Here is a 6,958-nt window from a genome sequence, read left to right on the forward strand (position 1 = left end):
TGCTACTTACATAACCTTGATCATACTATTACAAAGCATATGAAATGAATGAAGTGACTCAAGGCAATGATCTATAGTTGCTAACAAATAGATAACATATAGCAAAACTTTTCATGAAGAGTACTTTCAAGACAAGCATCAAAAGTCTTGCACAAGAGTTAACTCATAAAGCAAAAAATTCAAAGTAAAGGCATCGAAGCAACACAAAGGAAGATTAAGTTTCAGCGGTTGCTTTCAACTTTCAACATGCATATCTTATGGATAATTGTCAATACAGAGTAATATGATGAATGCAAATAAGCAAGTATGTAAGAGTCAATGCACAGTTGACACAAGTGTTTGCTTCTAAGATGGAAGGAAGTAGGTAAACTGACTCAACATAAAGTAAAAGAATGGCCCTTCGCAGAGGGAAGCATTGATTGCTATATTTGTGCTAGAACTTTGGTTTTGGAAACATAAAGAGAGCATAAAAAGTAAAATTTTGAGAGGTGTTTGTTGTTGTCAACGAATGGTAGTGGGCACTCTAACCCCCTCGCCAGACAAACCTTCAAAGAGCGGCTCCCATTTTATTTTATTTTTGTGTGGCACTCCTTCCAACCTTTCTTTCACAAACCATGGCTAACCGAATCCTCGGGTGCCTGCCAACAATCTCATATCATGAAGGAGTGCCTTTTTATTTTAGTTTTATTATGATGACACTCCTCCCCACCTTTGCTTTCTCAAGCCATGGCTAACCGAATCCTTCGGGTGCCGTCCAACAATCACATACCATGGAGGAGTGTCTATTTTTGTTAATTAATTTGGGACTGGGAATCCCATTGCCAGCTCTTTTTGCAAAATTATTGGATAAGCGGATGAAGCCACTAGTCCATTGGTGAAAGTTGCCCAACAAGATTGAAAGATAAAACACCACATACTTCCTCATGAGCTATAAAACATTGACACAAATTGAGAAGCATTTTGAATTGTTTAAAGGTAGCACTCAAGCAATTTACTTTGGAATGGCAGGAAATACCACATAGTAGGTAGATATGGTGGACACAAAAGGCATAGTGGTTGGCTCAAGTATTTGGATGCATGAGAAGTATTCCCTCTCAGTACAAGGTTTAGGCTAGCAAGGTTGTTTGAAGCAAACACAAGTATGAACCAGTACAGCAAAACTTACATAAAAACATATTGCAAGCATTATAATACTCTACATTGTCTTCCTTGTTGCTCAAACACTTTTACCAGAAAATATCTAGACCTTAAGAGAGACCAATCATGCAAACCAATTTTAACAAGCTCTAAAGTAGTTCTCCACTAATAGGTTTAAACTACATGAAAAAAACTTAATCATGATCTACTTGAGAGCTCAAAACAATTGCCAAGTGTCAAATTATCCAAGACATTATGAGGCATTTTCTGTTTCCAACCAAATAACCATAAGTATTGTAGCTTCCAACTTTTATCATTGAACATTAAAAGTAAAACGAAGAACAAGTGTTCATATGACAAAGCGGAGCGTGTCTCTCTTCCCAAACAAGGATTGCGAGGATCCGAATTTATTCAAACACAAACAAAACAAAAATAAACACACAGACGCTCCAAGTAAAGCACATATGATGTGACCGAATAAAAATATAGTTTCAATAGAAGAAACCTGATAAGTTGATGAAGAAGGGGATGCCTTGGGCATCCCCAAGCTTAGACGCTTGAGTCTTCTTGAAATATGCAGGGATGAACCTCGGGGGCATCCCCAAGCTTAGACCTTTCACTCTTCTTGATCATATATCATCCTCCTATCTTGACCCTTGAAAACTTCCTTCACACCAAACTTCTCATAAACTTCATTAGAGGGGTTAGTACTCAAAAAACTTGAATCCACTTTTAGTCCTGTAGTGACACATTGCAAATACTCAATAAAACATTAGCTATAGCTCTCTATGTGTAGAAAGCCTTGCTTAAAGTCCACAAGAGACAATGCAAAAAACAGAGACAGAATCTGCCAAAACAGAACAGCCAGTAAAGACGAATTTTTAATAAATACTTCCGTTGCTCAAATCAGAAAACTCAAAACTAATGAAAGTTGCGTACATATCTGAGGAACACGCAAGTAAATTAGCATATTTTTCTGAGTTACCTACAGAGAAAACATCCCAGATTCGTGATAGATAGAAATCTGTTTCTGCGCAGAAATCCAAATCTAGTATCAACCTTCGATTAGAGGCTTCACTTGGCACAACATTGCAATAAAATAAAGATAAGGAGAGGTTGCTACAGTAGTAACAACTTCCAAAACACAACAAAACAGTAGCAAAATAAACACATGGGTTATCTCCCAAGAAGTTGCTTTCTTTATAGCCATTAAGATGGTCTCAGCAGTTTTAATGATGCACTCGCAAGAAATAAGGGTCGAAGCAAAAGAGAGCATCAAAAAGCAAATTCAAAACACATTTAAGCCTAACATGCTTCCTATGAAAAGGAATATTGTACACAAATGAATTCATGAAGAACAAAGTGACAAGCATAAGAAGATAAAACAAGAGTAACTTCAACAATTTCAGCATATAGAGAGGTGTATTAGTACCATGAAAATTTCTACAACCATATTTCCCTCTCTCATAATAATTTTCAGTAGCTTCATGAACAAACTCAACAATATAACTATCACATGCAGCATACTTTTCATGGTTTCCAAACACATAATTTTTATCAACCTCAAAAATAGTGGGATTAAAACTTTCGAACCCACTTTTATCAATAATATAATAAGGTGATTGATCAATCTCAAGAGATATGGGACTCATAGAATAAGTCAAGAACTCTCCAATCCCATTTTCATTAGTAGTACAATTACTATTATCAAGTAACATAGGACCATCATCTAGAGCTTTATCATGAACATTGGCTAAGCAAAATTCTTTAGTACCATGCATTTCGACATCAGGCACAAACAAAGCATTATCATAAGATTTATCAAAGTAGCATGGATTATCATAAATAACAGTAGCATAATTATTCTCACAAGTTTTACTTATAGGTAATATTTAAAGAGAATCCACAGGAACATAACATTCAACCTCTTTCGGTAAGCATGGAGGACAATCAAATAGTGTAAGAGATAAAGAGTTACTCTCATTAGAAGGTTGGCATGGGTAGCTAATCCATTCTTCCTCCTTTTGTTCGTCGCTCTCCTCTTCTTTTTCATCCAATGAGCTTTCAGGTTCATCAATTTCCTCCTCTTTTTCATCCAATGAGCTCTCAGGTTCATCAGTATCTTCTTCCATAGGTTCCTACAAATTGTGAGTGCATTCTTGTGCATTAATGAGTCTCTCTTTATAATCAATGATATAAGGATTATCACTGTAACTTTCATTGAAAAAATTAAGGATAGAAGAGACATAATCTTTAAGGTCCTTACAAACAGCACAAGTTTCATAATTCTTAACCATGAAGGATTCTATCTCAGAGGCTCCCATAAATACGACAAATTGTTCTACCTCTTTGAACCCAAAATGAATATAGCTATTCCGATTATAGTTCTTAATTAAAAATTCCTCACTAAAGCCACATTGAAATTTAAGATGTTTAGTATCCTGTTGAGAGCAACAGTTTATATCATGGCGTTTAAGCAAGATTTTAGCCATTGTATTCAATTTTTCTATCACAGCACTCATTACTTTACCAGTTCTTGATTCTCTATAATTATTATAACATTCTATAAGCTCCAAGTAGGTTGTTGGTTCTCCCATAACAGCAGTTTTTAATTTTTAGATTTTTCAATTTTTTATGGATTTTTGGGTATATGAGAAAAATAAAACAAGACCAAAAAGAAACTAAGCAAAGGTAAACTAAGAATAATACTAGACAGAAATAAACTAAGCACAAATAAACTAAACAAAAGTAAACTAAGCAAAACAAAATAAAATAAAACAGAGAGAGAGGTAGAGTGTACTCCCCAGGTGAACTTATGAGTAGAGCTATGCCTCCCCGGCAACGGCGCTAGAAAACAGTCTTGATAACCCACAAGTATAGGGGATCGCGATAGTCTTCGAGGGAAGTAAAACCCAAATTTATTGAATCGACACAAGGGGAGGTAAAGAATACTTATAAGCCTTAACAACTGAGTTGTCAATTCAGCTGCACCTGGAAAAGCACTAGTAACAGGGGTGATGTGAAAGTAGCAGTGATATGAGAGCAATAGTAACAGTAACATAGCAGCAGTAATAGTAACACAGGAGCAATGGCACCAGAAAATAGTTGATACTACTTCCAATGACATATAGAACGAGTATATAATGATGAAAGATGGACCGGGGTTCCCAGCGATCTACACTAGTGGTAACTCTCCAATAAGTGACAAGTATTGGGTGAACAAATTACAGTTGGGCAATTGATAGGAATCAAAGCATTAAGACAGAACATCCGGATTATTAATTATGTAGGCATGTTTTCCAATTATAGTCGTACGTGCTCGCAATTAGAAACTTGCACAACATCTTTTGTCCTACCAGCCGGTGGCAGCCGGGCCTCAAGGGAATCTACTGGATATTAAGGTACTCCTTTTAATAGAGTACCGGAGCAAAGCATTAACACTCCGTGAAAACATGTGTCCCTCACATCACCGCCATCCCCTCCGGTTGTCCCGATTCTTGTCACTTCGGGGCCTTTGGTTCCGGACAGCGACATGTGCATACAACTTGTAGATACAATCTAAGCAATAAGTATAGAGCTTAAATCTAAGATCATGCCACTCGGGCCCTAGTGACAAGCATTAAGCATAACAAGATTGCAGCAACAATAACTTCACAAACTTTATAGATAGACTAATCATAATGTATCATCCATCGGATCCCAACAAACACAACACCGATTACATCAGATGAATCTCAATCAAGTAAGGCAGCTCATGAGATCATTGTATTGAAGTACATGGGATAGAGAGTACAAACTAGCTACTGCTAGAACCCGTAGTCCATGGGGGAACTACTCACGGAGCATGATGGAGGCGATGGCGTCGATGGAGATGGCTTCCGGGGGCACTTCCCCGTCCCGGCAGGGTGCCGGAACAGAGAGTTCTGTCCCCCGGATTGGAGTTTCGCGATGGCGGCGGCGCCCCTGGAGTCTTTCTGGAGTTTCGTCAATTGGTACTGCGTTTTTAGGTCGAAAGGGGTTATATAGGCGAAGAGGCGGCGCAGGAGGGTCGACAGGGCAGCCTCCTCATAGGGGGTGCGGCCTAGGTGTGGCCCGCGCGGCCCACCCTCCTGGTGGCCCCCTGGCTCTCCTCTGACTCTTCTTTGGTGTTCTGGATGCTTCCGGGAAAAATAGGATGTTTGGCGTTGATTTCGTCCAATTCCGAGAATATTGCCCGAATAGCCTTTCTGGAACCAAAAACAGCAGAAAACAGGAACTGGCACTGTGGCATCTTGTTAATAGGTTAGTTCCAGAAAACGCATAAAAACATTATAAAGTGCAAGCAAAACATGTAAGTATTGTCATAAAACAAGCATGGAACATCAGAAATTATGGATACATTGGAGACGTATCACATGCCAGGAGTACCCAGGGAACTTGCCGAGCATCACCTAAACTTGGATCCACTAGCGAGACCAATCAAACAACCTTTGCGACGTTTTTCGGAACCAAACCGCAAGGCTATGGTGTCAGAAATTGATCGACTAAGAGAAGCTGGTTTTATCAAAGAGCTGCACACAGAGGCCACATGGGTAGCAAATCCAGTGTTGGTGCCGAAGAAAAACACTAAGGTCTTTCGCATGTGCGTCGACTTTACGTGTCTCAATAAACATTGTCCAAAGGATCACTTTCCCCTCCCGAGGATCGACCAAATTATCGACTCCACGGCAGGATGTGAACGTCTTTCCTTTTTGGACGCATATTCTGGTTATAACCAGATCAGGTTAAAAGAAGAAGATGAAGTAAAAACAGCGTTCATCACACCTTACGGCGTGTTTTGCTACAGAACAATGCCCTTAGGTCTGAAAAACGCGGGAGCAACATATCAGAGGATGATGCAGAAGTGTTTGGCGACACAGATTGGGAAAAATGTGCAAGTGTACATCGACGATGTCGTCATAACGTCAAAAAAGGGGACAACGCTGATCGAGGACCTCAAGGAAACCTTCGACAACCTCGACAAATTCTGCCTCAAGCTGAACCCGACGAAGTGCTCTTTCGGCGTCCCAGCAGGAGAACTTCTTGGGTTCTTAGTTTCAGCAAGAGGGATTGAAGAAAATCCCGACAAAATACAAGCTATCGTAACAATGAGGAAGCCAACAAAGTTGAAAGAAATACAGCAATTAACTGGGCGAGTCGCAGCTTTAAGCAGATTCGTCGCCAGGCTGGGAGAAAAAGCGTTACCGTTCTACGCTTTAATAAAGCAAGGAGAGAAATTCCAATGGAACGAAGAAGCCGATAGAGCTTTTGAGGATCTAAAACGCACAATCTCGACACCACCAATCTTCGTGGCGCCGAAGGAAAAGGAACCTCTCCTGCTGTACATTGCAGCCACACCCCAGGTGGTTAGCACGGTGCTAGTCGTCGAAAGAGAAGAAGAAGGAAAGCTCCATGGAGTGCAAAGGCCGGTATATTTCATCAGTGAAGTTTTATCGCCTTCCAAACAGCGGTACCCGCAGTACCAGAAACTAGCATATGGAGTGATTACAACGGCAAGAAAGTTGCGCCACTATTTTTCGGCACACCCGATAATAGTAGTCAATGAAGCACCTCTCTCAAATATACTGAACAATCCAGAAGCTACAGGGCGTGTCTCCCTTTGGGGAATAGAACTTTCCCCTCGGGACGTCACGTATGAAAAAAGAAAGGCAATCAAGTCGCAAGTTTTGCCAGATTTCATTGCAGAGTGGATGGAGCTGCAAAACACAGGACCCCCAGATTTGTCGAGAACTTGGACCATGAACTTTGATGGATCCAAGAGAGTAGAAGGAGCTGGCGCAGG

Source organism: Lolium perenne, chromosome 4, assembly GCF_019359855.2.
Source record: "Lolium perenne isolate Kyuss_39 chromosome 4, Kyuss_2.0, whole genome shotgun sequence".
In the NCBI taxonomy this organism is placed as follows: Eukaryota; Viridiplantae; Streptophyta; class Magnoliopsida; order Poales; family Poaceae; genus Lolium; species Lolium perenne.